The sequence below is a fragment of the Channa argus genome, unplaced genomic scaffold (assembly GCF_033026475.1).
Source record: "Channa argus isolate prfri unplaced genomic scaffold, Channa argus male v1.0 Contig011, whole genome shotgun sequence".
Taxonomy (NCBI): domain Eukaryota; kingdom Metazoa; phylum Chordata; class Actinopteri; order Anabantiformes; family Channidae; genus Channa; species Channa argus.
The window spans coordinates 225,116-244,965 of NW_027125230.1; the positions used below are offsets into that span (position 1 = coordinate 225,116).

The window sequence follows — 19,850 nt, forward strand, 5'->3', positions numbered from 1 at the left end:
ATTTATAAACAAAACCACGGCACAAAACCTAACAATTCAAAAATGCTAAATAAGGTTTGGAAACCAAGAACAGCAAACAGGTGCTGATGCCAGAAAGAGCCTCGCTAGCTGTTGGGAACCGTACTTTTAAAACTCCAGGAAGTGTAGGATGGACCAATCAGCTTCCTGTACTGCCCCCCAATCCGGCCAATCAGGCAGGGCACCTATAAGAACAAGAAAATAAAAACAACACATATGGCCAGGACCGTAACATGGTCTACTAGTAATGAAGCACGATGGTTGGCAAACCAATAAAGTAGCAAAACAGCAATGAAAGAACAAAATTTGATGAAAATATAGAACAATTTCTATGAATAAATAGGCAGTAACACCAGCTTGTGCTGCCCGTAAACCCAAGCAAAGAAGCTTACAGCACGTGGTATTCCCAAGCGGTCTTCCTACCAAGTACTAACCAGGCCCGGCCCTATTTGGCTGCCGAGATCGGACGGGATCGGGCGCTTAGAGAGCAGTGTGGCCGTAAGCTGCATTTGACATCATCAACAGCTCTTAAAAACGCTGGAGAAGCAGAATGTATGACCCTTGCTAAGAAGAAGATAAATGTGGCAAAGTACAAAGTACTATAACTGTATTGGTCTGTTACGCCCCTGTCTAGGGGGTCAGGGTGCAACATACAAAGATAAATTAGCATGTTCCCTCTCCGATCCCCAAACCAAAATCCAGGATCGAGATGTTCCAACAGAATGATATTTATTTTAAACGAAAGAAAGTGTCAAACAAAACATGACACTACAACTCAGGGCGAACCAAGGCCAACATAATAAACAAAATAAGCCATTTCCCACAGAAAGTGCTAGCTAGCCTGATAGAAATAAACAAACCAAAAGACAGTCGCTAACCCTAACTCCCTAATGTGAAAACAGTCCAAAGAAAATGGCAGTTCACCCCTACAGATTTAATACTATTTACAAAATATACAATTTATAAACAAAACCACGGCACAAAACCTAACAATTCAAAAATGCTAAATAAGGTTTGGAAAGCAAGAACAGCAAACAGGTGCTGATGCCAGAAAGAGCCTCGCTAGCTGTTGGGAACCGTACTTTTAAAACTCCAGGAAGTGTAGGATGGACCAATCAGCTTCCTGTACTGCCCCCCAATCCGGCCAATCAGGCAGGGCACCTATAAGAACAAGAAAATAAAAACAACACATATGGCCAGGACCGTAACATGGTCTACTAGTAATGAAGCACGATGGTTGGCAAACCAATAAAGTAGCAAAACAGCAATGAAAGAACAAAATTTGATGAAAATATAGAACAATTTCTATGAATAAATAGGCAGTAACACCAGCTTGTGCTGCCCGTAAACCCAAGCAAAGAAGCTTACAGCACGTGGTATTCCCAGGCGGTCTTCCTACCAAGTACTAACAAGGCCCAGCCCTATTTGGCTGCCGAGATCGGACGGGATCGGGCGCTTAGAGAGCAGTGTGGCCGTAAGCTGCATTTGACATCATCAACAGCTCTTAAAAACGCTGGAGAAGCAGAATGCATGACCCTTGCTAAGAAGAAGATAAATGTGGCAAAGTACAAAGTACTATAACTGTACTGGTCTGTTACGCCCCTATCTAGGGGGTCAGGGTGCAACATACAAAGATAAATTAGCATGTTCCCTCTCCGATCCCCAAACCAAAATCCAGGATCGAGATGTTCCAACAGAATGATATTTATTTTAAACGAAAGAAAGTGTCAAACAAAACATGACACTACAACTCAGGGCGAACCAAGGCCAACATAATAAACAAAATAAGCCATTTCCCACAGAAAGTGCTAGCTAGCCTGATAGAAATCAACAAACCAAAAGATAGTCGCTAACCCTAACTCCCTAATGTGAAAACAAGAGAAAACAATCAAAAGAAAATGGCAGTCCACCCCTACAGATTTAATACTATTTACAAAATATACAATTTATAAACAAAACCACGGCACAAAACCTAACAATTCAAAAATGCTAAATAAGGTTTGGAAAGCAAGAACAGCAAACAGGTGCTGCTGCCAGAAAGAGCCTCGCTAGCTGTTGGGAACCGTACTTTTAAAACTCCATGAAGTGTAGGATGGACCAATCAGCTTCCTGTACTTCCCCCAAATCCGGCCAATCAGGCAGGGCACCTATAAGAACAACAAAATAAAAACAACACATATGGCCAGGACCGTAACATGGTCTACTAGTAATGAAGCACGATGGTTGACAAACCAATAAAGTAGCAAAACAGCAATGAAAGAACAAAATTTGATGAAAATATAGAACAATTTCTATGAATAAATAGGCAGTAACACCAGCTTGTGCTGCCCGTAAACCCAAGCAAAAAAGCTTACAGCACCTGGTATTCCCAGGCGGTCTTCCTACCAAGTACTAACCAGGCCCGGCTCTATTTGGCTGCCGAGATCTGACGAGATCGGGCGCTTAGAGAGCGGTGTGGCCGTAAGCTGCATTTGACATCATCAACAGCTCTTAAAAACGCTGGAGAAGCAGAATGCATGACACTTGCTAAGAAGAAGATAAATGTGGCAAAGTACAAAGGACTATAACTGTACTGGTCTGTTACGCCCCTGTCTAGGGGCTCAGGGTGCAACATACAAAGATAAATTAGCATGTTCCCTCTCCGATCCCCAAACCAAAATCCAGGATCGAGATGTTCCAACAGAATGATATTTATTTTAAACGAAAGAAAGTGTCAAACAAAACATGACACTACAACTCAGGGCGAACCAAGGCCAACATAATAAACATAATAAGCCATTTCCCCCAGAAAGTGCTAGCTAGCCTGATAGAAATCAACAAACCAAAAGACAGTCGCTAACCCTAACTCCCTAATGTGAAAACAGTCCAAAGAAAATGGCAGTTCACCCCTACAGATTTAATACTATTTACAAAATATACAATTTATAAACAAAACCACGGCACAAAACCTAACAATTCAAAAATGCTAAATAAGGTTTGGAAACCAAGAACAGCAAACAGGTGCTGATGCCAGAAAGAGCCTCGCTAGCTGTTGGGAACCGTACTTTTAAAACTCCAGGAAGTGTAGGATGGACCAATCAGCTTCCTGTACTGCCCCCCAATCCGGCCAATCAGGCAGGGCACCTATAAGAACAAGAAAATAAAAACAACACATATGGCCAGGACCGTAACATGGTCTATTAGTAATGAAGCACGATGGTTGACAAACCAATAAAGTAGCAAAACAGCAATGAAAGAACAAAATTTGATGAAAATATAGAACAATTTCTATGAATAAATAGGCAGTAACACCAGCTTGTGCTGCCCGTAAACCCAAGCAAAAAAGCTTACAGCACCTGGTATTCCCAGGCGGTCTTCCTACCAAGTACTAACCAGGCCCGGCTTTATTTGGCTGCCGAGATCGGACGAGATCGGGCGCTTAGAGAGCGGTGTGGCCGTAAGCTGCATTTGACATCATCAACAGCTCTTAAAAACGCTGGAGAAGCAGAATGCATGACACTTGCTAAGAAGAAGATAAATGTGGCAAAGTACAAAGTACTATAACTGTACTGGTCTGTTACGCCCCTGTCTAGGGGGTCAGGGTGCAACATACAAAGATAAATTAGCATGTTCCCTCTCCGATCCCCAAACCAAAATCCAGGATCGAGATGTTCCAACAGAATGATATTTATTTTAAACGAAAGAAAGTGTCAAACAAAACATGACACTACAACTCAGGGCGAACCAAGGCCAACATAATAAACAAAATAAGACATTTCCCACAGAAAGTGCTAGCTAGCCTGATAGAAATAAACAAACCAAAAGACAGTCGCTAACCCTAACTCCCTAATGTGAAAACAGTCCAAAGAAAATGGCAGTTCACCCCTACAGATTTAATACTATTTACAAAATATACAATTTATAAACAAAACCACGGCACAAAACCTAACAATTCAGAAATGCTAAATAAGGTTTGGAAACCAAGAACAGCAAACAGGTGCTGATGCCAGAAAGAGCCTCGCTAGCTGTTGGGAACCGTACTTTTAAAACTCCAGGAAGTGTAGGATGGACCACTCAGCTTCCGGTACTGCCCCCCAATCCGGCCAATCAGGCAGGGCACCTATAAGAACAAGAAAATAAAAACAACACATATGGCCAGGACCGTAACATGGTCTATTAGTAATGAAGCACGATGGTTGACAAACCAATAAAGTAGCAAAACAGCAATGAAAGAACAAAATTTGATGAAAATATAGAACAATTTCTATGAATAAATAGGCAGTAACACCAGCTTGTGCTGCCCGTAAACCCAAGCAAAAAAGCTTACAGCACCTGGTATTCCCAGGCGGTCTTCCTACCAAGTACTAACCAGGCCCGGCTCTATTTGGCTGCCGAGATCGGACGAGATCGGGCGCTTAGAGAGCGGTGTGGCTGTAAGCTGCATTTGACATCATCAACAGCTCTTAAAAACGCTGGAGAAGCAGAATGCATGACACTTGCTAAGAAGAAGATAAATGTGGCAAAGTACAAAGTACTATAACTGTACTGGTCTGTTACGCCCCTGTCTAGGGGGTCAGGGTGCAACATACAAAGATAAATTTGCATGTTCCCTCTCCGATCCTCAAACCAAAATCCAGGATTGAGATGTTCCAACAGAATATTTATTTTAAACGAAAGAAAGTGTTAAACAAAACATGACACTACAACTCAGGGCGAACCAAGGCCAACATAATAAACAATATAAGCCATTTCCCACAGAAAGTGCTAGCTAGCCTGATAGAAATAAACAAACCAAAAGATAGTCGCTAACCCTAACTCCCTAATGTGAAAACAAGAGAAAACAATCAAAACAAAATGGCTGTTCACCCCTACAGATTTAATACTATTTACAAAATATACAATTTATAAACAAAACCACGGCACAAAACCTAACAATTCAAAAATGCTAAATAAGGTTTGGAAACCAAGAACAGCAAACAGGTGCTGATGCCAGAAAGAGCCTCGCTAGCTGTTGAGAACCGTACTTTTAAAACTCCAGCAAGTGTAGGATGGACCAATCAGCTTCCTGTACTGCCCCCCAATCCGGCCAATCAGGCAGGGCACCTATAAGAACAAGAAAATAAAAACAACACATATGGCCAGGACCGTAACATGGTCTATTAGTAATGAAGCACGATGGTTGACAAACCAATAAAGTAGCAAAACAGCAATGAAAGAACAAAATTTGATGAAAATATAGAACAATTTCTATGAATAAATAGGCAGTAACACCAGCTTGTGCTGCCCGTAAACCCAAGCAAAAAAGCTTACAGCACCTGGTATTCCCAGGCGGTCTTCCTACCAAGTACCAACCAGGCCCGGCCCTATTTGGCTGCCGAGATCGGACGAGATCGGGCACTTAGAGAGCGGTGTGGCCGTAAGCTGCATTTGACATCATCAACAGCTCTTAAAAACGCTGGAGAAGCAGAATGCATGACACTTGCTAAGAAGAAGATAAATGTGGCAAAGTACAAAGTACTATAACTGTACTGGTCTGTTACGCCCCTGTCTAGGGGGTCAGGGTGCAACATACAAAGATAAATTAGCATGTTCCCTCTCCGATCCCCAAACCAAAATCCAGGATCGAGATGTTCCAACAGAATGATATTTATTTTAAACGAAAGAAAGTGTCAAAGAAAACATGACACTACAACTCAGGGCGAACCAAGGCCAACATAATAAACAAAATAAGACATTTCCCACAGAAAGTGCTAGCTAGCCTGATAGAAATAAACAAACCAAAACACAGTCGCTAACCCTAACTCCCTAATGTGAAAACCAGAGAAAACAATCAAAAGAAAATGGCAGTCCACCCCTACAGATTTAATACTATTTACAAAATATACAATTTATAAACAAAACCACGGCACAAAACCTAACAATTCAAAAATGCTAAATAAGGTTTGGAAAGCAAGAACAGCAAACAGGTGCTGCTGCCAGAAAGAGCCTCGCTAGCTGTTGGGAACCGTACTTTTAAAACTCCAGGAAGTGTAGGATGGACCAATCAGCTTCCTGTACTTCCCCCAAATCCGGCCAATCAGGCAGGGCACCTATAAGAACAACAAAATAAAAACAACACATATGGCCAGGACCGTAACATGGTCTACTAGTAATGAAGCACGATGGTTGACAAACCAATAAAGTAGCAAAACAGCAATGAAAGAACAAAATTTGATGAAAATATAGAACAATTTCTATGAATAAATAGGCAGTAACACCAGCTTGTGCTGCCCGTAAACCCAAGCAAAAAAGCTTACAGCACCTGGTATTCCCAGGTGGTCTTCTTACCAAGTACTAACCAGGCCCGGCTCTATTTGGCTGCCGAGATCGGACGAGATCGGGCGCTTAGAGAGCGGTGTGGCCGTAAGCTGCATTTGACATCATCAACAGCTCTTAAAAACGCTGGAGAAGCAGAATGCATGACACTTGCTAAGAAGAAGATAAATGTGGCAAAGTACAAAGTACTATAACTGTACTGGTCTGTTACGCCCCTGTCTAGGCTGTGGAACAAGATGGCGGCGCGGCAGTAGCTCGCAGCGGCCTCTCCGGATCCAACAAATGGTGTTTTTGCCGTATTTAGCCAGACCCTTTACAGTACATGGACACCACAGTCAGCTGTGTTCATGTTTACGACCGCCAGACATTGCTGCGGCACAGGGTTCATACATACAATAATCTGCACGAGGAAGTAATTGGTAACCTTCGCGACCTCGGCTTGCTACGACCCCAGCGACAAATACCAGGCCCCCAGCCCTCGGTGTCACCTGACGCCGGTGGCCAGGTGAGGGGACGTCGGAAGCGCTGCTCGAGGAAGCGGAAGCGCGGCAAGCGGGCGGGTGTCCGTGCTAGGCTAAATGCTAACCCTAGCCGGCCGGCTCTACCGTCCATTCTCCTCTCCAACGTCTGCTCCCTGGACAATAAACTAGACTAAATCCGACTCCAGCGGACCACGCGGCGAGAATTCAGAGACTGCTGCATCTTTGTTTTCACGGAGACGTGGCTCAGTGACAGAGTTCCGGAAGCCGCCATCCAGCTAGACGGGCTAACCGTGTTTCGCGCCGACAGAAACGCTGCTCTGTGCGGTAAGACTCGCGGTGGTGGCGTGTGTGTTTACATCAACACGGAGTGGTGCAAGAACTCTGTGCTTGTCTCACGTTTCTGCTCATCGCTAGTGGAGTTTGTGACTGTTAGATGCAGACCGTTCTATTTACCACGGGAATTCACCACTGTTTTCATTGTCGGAGTGTACATTCCCCCCAGCGCTAATGCTAAGGAGGCACTGTGTGAACTCTACGGTGCTATTAGCGACCTGCAGAACGCTCACCCCGACGGACTGTTTATTATTGCCGGAGATTTCAACCATGCGAATCTCAGGACTGTGCTCCCTAAACTTCATCAGCATGTGGACTTTGCAACGAGAGGAGGGAACACGCTGGATCTTGTTTACACAAACATCCCCGGCGCGTATCGTGCGGAGCCCCGCCCCCATCTCGGCTACTCAGACCACATCTCGGTTATGCTAATTCCAGCATACAGACCGCTCGTCAGACGCTCTAAACCGGTTCTGAAACAGGTGAAAACCTGGCCAGCAGGAGCTACTTCTGCTCTTCAAGACTGTTTTGAGTGCACTGACTGGGACATGTTTAGGGAGGCCGCAACCAACGGCGATTCCATCAACTTGGAGGAATACACGTCAACAGTAACCAGCTACATCAGCAAGTGCGTTGACGATGTGACCATCTCCAAGACCATCACTACACGCTCCAACAGGAAGCCGTGGATAAATGCCAATGTGTGTGCGCTGCTGAAACAAAGAGACGCTGCCTTCAGAACAGGGGACAAGACGGCCTTGAGAACAGCAAGGGCCAAACTGTCCCGTGCCATTAGAGAGGCAAAGCGCGCACACTCAAAGAAAATCCACGACCACTTCGAAGACAGCGGAGACACCCGGCGCATGTGGCAGGGCATCCAGGCGATCACGAACTACAAGACAACTTCACCTGATTGTGACCGCGACGCCTCCCTCCCAGATGCGCTGAACCACTTCTACGCCCGGTTTGAGGCACAGAACAACGTGAAGGCGAGGAAGTCCACTCCACCTCCCAGTGACCAGGTGCTCTGTCTAACCACAGCTGAAGTGAGGAAAACTCTATGCAGAGTTAACCCACGGAAGTCTGCTGGACCAGACAACATTCCTGGCAGAGTGCTCAGGGAGTGCGCAGAACAGCTAGCGGATGTCTTCACAGACATCTTCAACATCTCCCTGAGCAGCAACGTTGTTCCTACGTGCCTCAAGGCAACGACCATCGTGCCTGTGCCTAAGAAGTCTACTGTCTCCTGCCTCAATGACTACCGTCCCGTCGCGCTCACACCCATCGTGATGAAGTGCTTCGAGAGGCTCGTCATGAGGCACATTAAGACCCAACTCCCAACCTCCCTGGACCCCATGCAGTTTGCGTATCGTCCAAATCGTTCCACGGACGATGCCATCTCCACGACCCTCCATCTGGCCCTCACCCACCTGGACAGTAAGGACTCATACGTACGAATGCTGTTCATTGACTTCAGCTCAGCATTCAACACAATCATCCCTCAGCACCTGACTGAGAAATTGAGCATACTGGGCCTGAACACCTCCCTCTGCAACTGGATTCTGGACTTCCTGACTGGGAGACCCCAGTCAGTCCGGATCGGGAACAACATCTCCAGCACCACCACACTGAGCACTGGAGCCCCTCAGGGCTGTGTGCTCAGCCCTCTGCTGTTCACTCTGCTGACGCACGACTGTGTAGCAATGCACAGCTCAAACCACATAGTCAAGTTTGCTGATGACACGACCGTGGTGGGTTTAATCAGCAAGAACGATGAGTCAGCCTACAGAGAGGAGGTGCAACGATTAACAGCCTGGTGTGGAGCAAACAACCTGTCTCTGAACGTTGACAAAACTAAAGAGATGGTTGTGGACTTCAGGAGAGCACAGGGTGACCATTCTCCATTGATCATCGATGGATCCTCAGTGGAGATAGTCAAGAGCACCAAATTCCTTGGTGTTCATCTGGCGGACAACCTCACCTGGTCAGTCAACACCAGCTCCATCACCAAGAAGGCCCAGCAGCGTCTCTACTTCCTGAGAAGGCTGAGGAAAGCCCATCTCCCTCCCCCCATCCTGACCATGTTCTACAGAGGGACCATTGAGAGCATCCTGAGCAGCTGCATCACTGCCTGGTTTGGGAACTGCACCGTCGCGGATCGCAAGACCCTACAGAGGATAGTGAGGACAGCTGAGAAGATCATCGGAGTCTCTCTGCCCTCTATCATGCACATTTACACCACACGCTGCATCCGCAAAGCCAACAGCATTGTGGACGACCGCACACACCCATCACACACACTCTTCACACTCCTGCCATCAGGAAAGAGGTTCCGAAGCATTCGGGCCACCACATCCAGACTATGCAACAGTTTTTTCCCACAAGCCATCAGGCTCCTCAACACACAGAACTGAAATAGAACTTAAACACACTGCAAACCGAACTCAGCACATTCTCATCACTCACTACTCATCTCATTCCACCACCACTTATTTATTATTTATTTACTTTTATCATTCTACATTTACTGCACTACACTGTTTACCTGCTGTTTTTTTTTGCACATTCCAATGCAATTGCACTTTTTTTACATGCTGGACATTTAAATGCACTATACCGTTTACAAGCTGCTCTTTTTTTTAACACCCCTAGCACACTTAACTGAACTGTACTGTACTGTAAAATAGTATACAGTAGGTTTACTGGTCGGCACTGTCTTGGGTCTTGTGTCTTGTGTCCTGTCCTGTGTTACTTGTGTTGTCTGTCTACACTGTACGTCTGTACTGTTTTTTCGTCTGCACTGTTTGCACTTGGTTGCACTCGATGCACTTTATTATAACTTGTGTTGTTTGTAGCACCTTGGTTCTTGGAGGAACGTTATCTCGTTTCAACTGTGTACTGTGAACAACTGTGTATAGTAGAAATGACTTGACTTGACTAGGGGGTCAGGGTGCAACATACAAAGATAAATTAGCATGTTCCCTCTCCGATCCCCAAACCAAAATCCAGGATCGAGATGTTCCAACAGAATGATATTTATTTTAAACGAAAGAAAGTGTCAAACAAAACATGACACTACAACTCAGGGCGAACCAAGGCCAACATAATAAACAAAATAAGCCAGTTCCCACAGAAAGTGCTAGCTAGCCTGATAGAAATAAACAAACCAAAAGACAGTCGCTAACCCTAACTCCCTAATGTGAAAACAGTCCAAAGAAAATGGCAGTTCACCCCTACAGATTTAATACTATTTACAAAATATACAATTTATAAACAAAACCACGGCACAAAACCTAACAATTCTAAAATGCTAAATAAGGTTTGGAAACCAAGAACAGCAAACAGGTGCTGATGCCAGAAAGAGCCTCGCTAGCTGTTGGGAACCGTACTTTTAAAACTCCAGGAAGTGTAGGATGGACCAATCAGCTTCCTGTACTTCCCCCAAATCCGGCCAATCAGGCAGGGCACCTATAAGAACAACAAAATAAAAACAACACATATGGCCAGGACCGTAACATGGTCTACTAGTAATGAAGCACGATGGTTGACAAACCAATAAAGTAGCAAAACAGCAATGAAAGAACAAAATTTGATGAAAATATAGAACAATTTCTATGAATAAATAGGCAGTAACACCAGCTTGTGCTGCCCGTAAACCCAAGCAAAAAAGCTTACGGCACCTGGTATTCCCAGGCGGTCTTCCTACCAAGTACTAACCAGGCCCGGCTCTATTTGGCTGCCGAGATCGGACGAGATCGGGCGCTTACAGAGCGGTGTGGCCGTAAGCTGCATTTGACATCATCAACAGCTCTTAAAAACGCTGGAAAAGCAGAATTCATGACACTTGCTAAGAAGAAGATAAATGTGGCAAAGTACAAAGTACTATAACTGTACTGGTCTGTTACGCCCCTGTCTAGGGGGTCAGGGTGCAACATACAAAGATAAATTAGCATGTTCCCTCTCCGATCCCCAAACCAAAATCCAGGATCGAGATGTTCCAACAGAATGATATTTATTTTAAACGAAAGAAAGTGTCAAACAAAACATGACACTACAACTCAGGGCGAACCAAGGCCAACATAATAAACAAAATAAGCCATTTCCCACAGAAAGTGCTAGCTAGCCTGATAGAAATAAACAAACCAAAAGACAGTCGCTAACCCTAACTCCCTAATGTGAAAACAGTCCAAAGAAAATGGCAGTTCACCCATACAGATTTAATACTATTTACAAAATATACAATTTATAAACAAAACCACGGCACAAAACCTAACAATTCAAAAATGCTAAATAAGGTTTGGAAACCAAGAACAGCAAACAGGTGCTGATGCCAGAAAGAGCCTCGCTAGCTGTTGGGAACTGTACTTTTAAAACTCCAGGAAGTGTAGGATGGACCAATCAGCTTCCTGTACTGCCCCCCAATCCGGCCAATCAGGCAGGGCACCTATAAGAACAAGAAAATAAAAACAACACATATGGCCAGGACCGTAACATGGTCTACTAGTAATGAAGCACGATGGTTGGCAAACCAATAAAGTAGCAAAACAGCAATGAAAGAACAAAATTTGATGAAAATATAGAACAATTTCTATGAATAAATAGGCAGTAACACCAGCTTGTGCTGCCCGTAAACCCAAGCAAAAAAGCTTACAGCACCTGGTATTCCCAGGCGGTCTTCCTACCAAGTACTAACCAGGCCCGGCTCTATTTGGCTGCCGAGATCGGACGAGATCGGGCGCTTAGAGAGCGGTGTGGCCGTAAGCTGCATTTGACATCATCAACAGCTCTTAAAAACGCTGGAGAAGCAGAATGCATGACACTTGCTAAGAAGAAGATAAATGTGGCAAAGTACAAAGGACTATAACTGTACTGGTCTGTTACGCCCCTGTCTAGGGGCTCAGGGTGCAACATACAAAGATAAATTAGCATGTTCCCTCTCCGATCCCCAAACCAAAATCCAGGATCGAGATGTTCCAACAGAATGATATTTATTTTAAACGAAAGAAAGTGTCAAACAAAACATGACACTACAACTCAGGGCGAACCAAGGCCAACATAATAAACAAAATAAGCCATTTCCCCCAGAAAGTGCTAGCTAGCCTGATAGAAATCAACAAACCAAAAGACAGTCGCTAACCCTAACTCCCTAATGTGAAAACAGTCCAAAGAAAATGGCAGTTCACCCCTACAGATTTAATACTATTTACAAAATATACAATTTATAAACAAAACCACGGCACAAAACCTAACAATTCAAAAATGCTAAATAAGGTTTGGAAACCAAGAACAGCAAACAGGTGCTGATGCCAGAAAGAGCCTCGCTAGCTGTTGGGAACCGTACTTTTAAAACTCCAGGAAGTGTAGGATGGACCAATCAGCTTCCTGTACTGCCCCCCAATCCGGCCAATCAGGCAGGGCACCTATAAGAACAAGAAAATAAAAACAACACATATGGCCAGGACCGTAACATGGTCTATTAGTAATGAAGCACGATGGTTGACAAACCAATAAAGTAGCAAAACAGCAATGAAAGAACAAAATTTGATGAAAATATAGAACAATTTCTATGAATAAATAGGCAGTAACACCAGCTTGTGCTGCCCGTAAACCCAAGCAAAAAAGCTTACAGCACCTGGTATTCCCAGGCGGTCTTCCTACCAAGTACTAACCAGGCCCGGCTTTATTTGGCTGCCGAGATCGGACGAGATCGGGCGCTTAGAGAGCGGTGTGGCCGTAAGCTGCATTTGACATCATCAACAGCTCTTAAAAACGCTGGAGAAGCAGAATGCATGACACTTGCTAAGAAGAAGATAAATGTGGCAAAGTACAAAGTACTATAACTGTACTGGTCTGTTACGCCCCTGTCTAGGGGGTCAGGGTGCAACATACAAAGATAAATTAGCATGTTCCCTCTCCGATCCCCAAACCAAAATCCAGGATCGAGATGTTCCAACAGAATGATATTTATTTTAAACGAAAGAAAGTGTCAAACAAAACATGACACTACAACTCAGGGCGAACCAAGGCCAACATAATAAACAAAATAAGACATTTCCCACAGAAAGTGCTAGCTAGCCTGATAGAAATAAACAAACCAAAAGACAGTCGCTAACCCTAACTCCCTAATGTGAAAACAGTCCAAAGAAAATGGCAGTTCACCCCTACAGATTTAATACTATTTACAAAATATACAATTTATAAACAAAACCACGGCACAAAACCTAACAATTCAGAAATGCTAAATAAGGTTTGGAAACCAAGAACAGCAAACAGGTGCTGATGCCAGAAAGAGCCTCGCTAGCTGTTGGGAACCGTACTTTTAAAACTCCAGGAAGTGTAGGATGGACCACTCAGCTTCCGGTACTGCCCCCCAATCCGGCCAATCAGGCAGGGCACCTATAAGAACAAGAAAATAAAAACAACACATATGGCCAGGACCGTAACATGGTCTATTAGTAATGAAGCACGATGGTTGACAAACCAATAAAGTAGCAAAACAGCAATGAAAGAACAAAATTTGATGAAAATATAGAACAATTTCTATGAATAAATAGGCAGTAACACCAGCTTGTGCTGCCCGTAAACCCAAGCAAAAAAGCTTACAGCACCTGGTATTCCCAGGCGGTTTTCCTACCAAGTACTAACCAGGCCCGGCTCTATTTGGCTGCCGAGATCGGACGAGATCGGGCGCTTAGAGAGCGGTGTGGCTGTAAGCTGCATTTGACATCATCAACAGCTCTTAAAAACGCTGGAGAAGCAGAATGCATGACACTTGCTAAGAAGAAGATAAATGTGGCAAAGTACAAAGTACTATAACTGTACTGGTCTGTTACGCCCCTGTCTAGGGGGTCAGGATGCAACATACAAAGATAAATTTGCATGTTCCCTCTCCGATCCTCAAACCAAAATCCAGGATTGAGATGTTCCAACAGAATGATATTTATTTTAAACGAAAGAAAGTGTTAAACAAAACATGACACTACAACTCAGGGCGAACCAAGGCCAACATAATAAACAATATAAGCCATTTCCCACAGAAAGTGCTAGCTAGCCTGATAGAAATAAACAAACCAAAAGATAGTCGCTAACCCTAATTCCCTAATGTGAAAACAAGAGAAAACAATCAAAACAAAATGGCTGTTCACCCCTACAGATTTAATACTATTTACAAAATATACAATTTATAAACAAAACCACGGCACAAAACCTAACAATTCAAAAATGCTAAATAAGGTTTGGAAACCAAGAACAGCAAACAGGTGCTGATGCCAGAAAGAGCCTCGCTAGCTGTTGGGAACCGTACTTTTAAAACTCCAGCAAGTGTAGGATGGACCAATCAGCTTCCTGTACTGCCCCCCAATCCGGCCAATCAGGCAGGGCACCTATAAGAACAAGAAAATAAAAACAACACATATGGCCAGGACCGTAACATGGTCTATTAGTAATGAAGCACGATGGTTGACAAACCAATAAAGTAGCAAAACAGCAATGAAAGAACAAAATTTGATGAAAATATAGAACAATTTCTATGAATAAATAGGCAGTAACACCAGCTTGTGCTGCCCGTAAACCCAAGCAAAAAAGCTTACAGCACCTGGTATTCCCAGGCGGTCTTCCTACCAAGTACCAACCAGGCCCGGCCCTATTTGGCTGCCGAGATCGGACGAGATCGGGCGCTTAGAGAGCGGTGTGGCCGTAAGCTGCATTTGACATCATCAACAGCTCTTAAAAACGCTGGAGAAGCAGAATGCATGACACTTGCTAAGAAGAAGATAAATGTGGCAAAGTACAAAGTACTATAACTGTACTGGTCTGTTACGCCCCTGTCTAGGGGGTCAGGGTGCAACATACAAAGATAAATTAGCATGTTCCCTCTCCGATCCCCAAACCAAAATCCAGGATCGAGATGTTCCAACAGAATGATATTTATTTTAAACGAAAGAAAGTGTCAAACAAAACATGACACTACAACTCAGGGCGAACCAAGGCCAACATAATAAACAAAATAAGCCATTTCCCACAGAAAGTGCTAGCTAGCCTGATAGAAATAAACAAACCAAAAGACAGTCGCTAACCCTAACTCCCTAATGTGAAAACTAGAGAAAACAATCAAAAGAAAATGGCAGTCCACCCCTACAGATTTAATACTATTTACAAAATATACAATTTATAAACAAAACCACGGCACAAAACCTAACAATTCAAAAATGCTAAATAAGGTTTGGAAAGCAAGAACAGCAAACAGGTGCTGCTGCCAGAAAGAGCCTCGCTAGCTGTTGGGAACCGTACTTTTAAAACTCCAGGAAGTGTAGGATGGACCAATCAGCTTCCTGTACTTCCCCCAAATCCGGCCAATCAGGCAGGGCACCTATAAGAACAACAAAATAAAAACAACACATATGGCCAGGACCGTAACATGGTCTACTAGTAATGAAGCACGATGGTTGGCAAACCAATAAAGTAGCAAAACAGCAATGAAAGAACAAAATTTGATGAAAATATAGAACAATTTCTATGAATAAATAGGCAGTAACACCAGCTTGTGCTGCCCGTAAACCCAAGCAAAAAAGCTTACAGCACCTGGTATTCCCAGGCGGTCTTCCTACCAAGTACTAACCAGGCCCGGCTCTATTTGGCTGCCGAGATCGGACGAGATCGGGCGCTTAGAGAGCGGTGTGGCCGTAAGCTGCATTTGACATCATCAACAGCTCTTAAAAACGCTAGAGAAGCAGAATGCATGACACTTGCTAAGAAGAAGATAAATGTGGCAAAGTACAAAGTACTATAACTGTACTGGTCTGTTATGCCCCTGTCTAGGGGGTCAGGGTGCAACATACAAAGATAAATTAGCATGTTCCCTCTCCGATCCCCAAACCAAAATCCAGGATCGAGATGTTCCAACAGAATGATATTTATTTTAAACGAAAGAAAGTGTCAAACAAAACATGACACTACAACTCAGGGCGAACCAAGGCCAACATAATAAACAAAATAAGACATTTCCCACAGAAAGTGCTAGCTAGCCTGATAGAAATAAACAAACCAAAAGACAGTCGCTAACCCTAACTCCCTAATGTGAAAACAAGAGAAAACAATCAAAAGAAAATGGCAGTCCACCCCTACAGATTTAATACTATTTACAAAATATACAATTTATAAACAAAACCACGGCACAAAACCTAACAATTCAAAAATGCTAAATAAGGTTTGGAAACCAAGAACAGCAAACAGGTGCTGATGCCAGAAAGAGCCTCGCTAGCTGTTGGGAACCGTACTTTTAAAACTCCAGGAAGTGTAGGATGGACCAATCAGCTTCCTGTACTGCCCCCCAATCCGGCCAATCAGGCAGGGCACCTATAAGAACAAGAAAATAAAAACAACACATATGGCCAGGACCGTAACATGGTCTACTAGTAATGAAGCACGATGGTTGGCAAACCAATAAAGTAGCAAAACAGCAATGAAAGAACAAAATTTGATGAAAATATAGAACAATTTCTATGAATAAATAGGCAGTAACACCAGCTTGTGCTGCCCGTAAACCCAAGCAAAGAAGCTTACAGCACGTGGTATTCCCAAGCGGTCTTCTTACCAAGTACTAACCAGGCCCGGCCCTATTTGGCTGCCGAGATCGGACGGGATCGGGCGCTTAGAGAGCAGTGTGGCCGTAAGCTGCATTTGACATCATCAACAGCTCTTAAAAACGCTGGAGAAGCAGAATGTATGACCCTTGCTAAGAAGAAGATAAATGTGGCAAAGTACAAAGTACTATAACTGTATTGGTCTGTTACGCCCCTGTCTAGGGGGTCAGGGTGCAACATACAAAGATAAATTAGCATGTTCCCTCTCCGATCCCCAAACCAAAATCCAGGATCGAGATGTTCCAACAGAATGATATTTATTTTAAACGAAAGAAAGTGTCAAACAAAACATGACACTACAACTCAGGGCGAACCAAGGCCAACATAATAAACAAAATAAGCCATTTCCCACAGAAAGTGCTAGCTAGCCTGATAGAAATAAACAAACCAAAAGACAGTCGCTAACCCTAACTCCCTAATGTGAAAACAGTCCAAAGAAAATGGCAGTTCACCCCTACAGATTTAATACTATTTACAAAATATACAATTTATAAACAAAACCACGGCACAAAACCTAACAATTCAAAAATGCTAAATAAGGTTTGGAAAGCAAGAACAGCAAACAGGTGCTGATGCCAGAAAGAGCCTCGCTAGCTGTTGGGAACCGTACTTTTAAAACTCCAGGAAGTGTAGGATGGACCAATCAGCTTCCTGTACTGCCCCCCAATCCGGCCAATCAGGCAGGGCACCTATAAGAACAAGAAAATAAAAACAACACATATGGCCAGGACCGTAACATGGTCTACTAGTAATGAAGCACGATGGTTGGCAAACCAATAAAGTAGCAAAACAGCAATGAAAGAACAAAATTTGATGAAAATATAGAACAATTTCTATGAATAAATAGGCAGTAACACCAGCTTGTGCTGCCCGTAAACCCAAGCAAAGAAGCTTACAGCACGTGGTATTCCCAGGCGGTCTTCCTACCAAGTACTAACAAGGCCCAGCCCTATTTGGCTGCCGAGATCGGACGGGATCGGGCGCTTAGAGAGCAGTGTGGCCGTAAGCTGCATTTGACATCATCAACAGCTCTTAAAAACGCTGGAGAAGCAGAATGCATGACCCTTGCTAAGAAGAAGATAAATGTGGCAAAGTACAAAGTACTATAACTGTACTGGTCTGTTACGCCCCTATCTAGGGGGTCAGGGTGCAACATACAAAGATAAATTAGCATGTTCCCTCTCCGATCCCCAAACCAAAATCCAGGATCGAGATGTTCCAACAGAATGATATTTATTTTAAACGAAAGAAAGTGTCAAACAAAACATGACACTACAACTCAGGGCGAACCAAGGCCAACATAATAAACAAAATAAGCCATTTCCCACAGAAAGTGCTAGCTAGCCTGATAGAAATCAACAAACCAAAAGATAGTCGCTAACCCTAACTCCCTAATGTGAAAACAAGAGAAAACAATCAAAAGAAAATGGCAGTCCACCCCTACAGATTTAATACTATTTACAAAATATACAATTTATAAACAAAACCACGGCACAAAACCTAACAATTCAAAAATGCTAAATAAGGTTTGGAAAGCAAGAACAGCAAACAGGTGCTGCTGCCAGAAAGAGCCTCGCTAGCTGTTGGGAACCGTACTTTTAAAACTCCAGGAAGTGTAGGATGGACCAATCAGCTTCCTGTACTTCCCCCAAATCCGGCCAATCAGGCAGGGCACCTATAAGAACAACAAAATAAAAACAACACATATGGCCAGGACCGTAACATGGTCTACTAGTAATGAAGCACGATGGTTGACAAACCAATAAAGTAGCAAAACAGCAATGAAAGAACAAAATTTGATGAAAATATAGAACAATTTCTATGAATAAATAGGCAGTAACACCAGCTTGTGCTGCCCGTAAACCCAAGCAAAAAAGCTTACAGCACCTGGTATTCCCAGGCGGTCTTCCTACCAAGTACTAACCAGGCCCGGCTCTATTTGGCTGCCGAGATCTGACGAGATCGGGCGCTTAGAGAGCGGTGTGGCCGTAAGCTGCATTTGACATCATCAACAGCTCTTAAAAACGCTGGAGAAGCAGAATGCATGACACTTGCTAAGAAGAAGATAAATGTGGCAAAGTACAAAGGACTATAACTGTACTGGTCTGTTACGCCCCTGTCTAGGGGCTCAGGGTGCAACATACAAAGATAAATTAGCATGTTCCCTCTCCGATCCCCAAACCAAAATCCAGGATCGAGATGTTCCAACAGAATGATATTTATTTTAAACGAAAGAAAGTGTCAAACAAAACATGACACTACAACTCAGGGCGAACCAAGGCCAACATAATAAACATAATAAGCCATTTCCCCCAGAAAGTGCTAGCTAGCCTGATAGAAATCAACAAACCAAAAGACAGTCGCTAACCCTAACTCCCTAATGTGAAAACAGTCCAAAGAAAATGGCAGTTCACCCCTACAGATTTAATACTATTTACAAAATATACAATTTATAAACAAAACCACGGCACAAAACCTAACAATTCAAAAATGCTAAATAAGGTTTGGAAACCAAGAACAGCAAACAGGTGCTGATGCCAGAAAGAGCCTCGCTAGCTGTTGGGAACCGTACTTTTAAAACTCCAGCAAGTGTAGGATGGACCAATCAGCTTCCTGTACTGCCCCCCAATCCGGCCAATCAGGCAGGGCACCTATAAGAACAAGAAAATAAAAACAACACATATGGCCAGGACCGTAACATGGTCTATTAGTAATGAAGCACGATGGTTGACAAACCAATAAAGTAGCAAAACAGCAATGAAAGAACAAAATTTGATGAAAATATAGAACAATTTCTATGAATAAATAGGCAGTAACACCAGCTTGTGCTGCCCGTAAACCCAAGCAAAAAAGCTTACAGCACCTGGTATTCCCAGGCGGTCTTCCTACCAAGTACCAACCAGGCCCGGCCCTATTTGGCTGCCGAGATCGGACGAGATCGGGCACTTAGAGAGCGGTGTGGCCGTAAGCTGCATTTGACATCATCAACAGCTCTTAAAAACGCTGGAGAAGCAGAATGCATGACACTTGCTAAGAAGAAGATAAATGTGGCAAAGTACAAAGTACTATAACTGTACTGGTC

At 43.6% G+C, this 19,850-nt stretch overlaps 1 non-coding gene and 16 pseudogenes across 1 annotated transcript; all 17 read right to left on the reverse strand.

The window, feature by feature from the left end:
- Positions 1-403: 403 nt before the first annotated feature.
- Positions 404-522, reverse strand: LOC137111494 (5S ribosomal RNA; annotated as a pseudogene).
- Positions 523-1,379: 857 nt separating this feature from the next.
- LOC137111582 (5S ribosomal RNA) lies at positions 1,380-1,498 on the reverse strand (annotated as a pseudogene).
- An 867-nt stretch (positions 1,499-2,365) lies between these two features.
- Positions 2,366-2,484, reverse strand: LOC137112017 (5S ribosomal RNA; annotated as a pseudogene).
- Positions 2,485-3,341: 857 nt separating this feature from the next.
- LOC137112139 (5S ribosomal RNA) lies at positions 3,342-3,460 on the reverse strand (annotated as a pseudogene).
- Positions 3,461-4,317: 857 nt separating this feature from the next.
- On the reverse strand, positions 4,318-4,436 carry LOC137112005 (5S ribosomal RNA; annotated as a pseudogene).
- An 864-nt stretch (positions 4,437-5,300) lies between these two features.
- Positions 5,301-5,419, reverse strand: LOC137111418 (5S ribosomal RNA; annotated as a pseudogene).
- An 867-nt stretch (positions 5,420-6,286) lies between these two features.
- On the reverse strand, positions 6,287-6,405 carry LOC137112154 (5S ribosomal RNA; annotated as a pseudogene).
- A 4,390-nt stretch (positions 6,406-10,795) lies between these two features.
- LOC137111454 (5S ribosomal RNA) lies at positions 10,796-10,914 on the reverse strand. Its single transcript, XR_010912330.1, has one exon. It is a non-coding gene; the product is annotated as a 5S ribosomal RNA (ribosomal RNA).
- Positions 10,915-11,771: 857 nt separating this feature from the next.
- Positions 11,772-11,890, reverse strand: LOC137111771 (5S ribosomal RNA; annotated as a pseudogene).
- An 857-nt stretch (positions 11,891-12,747) lies between these two features.
- Positions 12,748-12,866, reverse strand: LOC137112140 (5S ribosomal RNA; annotated as a pseudogene).
- Positions 12,867-13,723: 857 nt separating this feature from the next.
- On the reverse strand, positions 13,724-13,842 carry LOC137112088 (5S ribosomal RNA; annotated as a pseudogene).
- Positions 13,843-14,709: 867 nt separating this feature from the next.
- On the reverse strand, positions 14,710-14,828 carry LOC137112165 (5S ribosomal RNA; annotated as a pseudogene).
- Positions 14,829-15,695: 867 nt separating this feature from the next.
- On the reverse strand, positions 15,696-15,814 carry LOC137111772 (5S ribosomal RNA; annotated as a pseudogene).
- An 867-nt stretch (positions 15,815-16,681) lies between these two features.
- On the reverse strand, positions 16,682-16,800 carry LOC137111602 (5S ribosomal RNA; annotated as a pseudogene).
- Positions 16,801-17,657: 857 nt separating this feature from the next.
- On the reverse strand, positions 17,658-17,776 carry LOC137111583 (5S ribosomal RNA; annotated as a pseudogene).
- Positions 17,777-18,643: 867 nt separating this feature from the next.
- On the reverse strand, positions 18,644-18,762 carry LOC137112019 (5S ribosomal RNA; annotated as a pseudogene).
- Positions 18,763-19,619: 857 nt separating this feature from the next.
- Positions 19,620-19,738, reverse strand: LOC137111419 (5S ribosomal RNA; annotated as a pseudogene).
- Between the last annotated feature and the right edge of the window lie 112 nt (positions 19,739-19,850).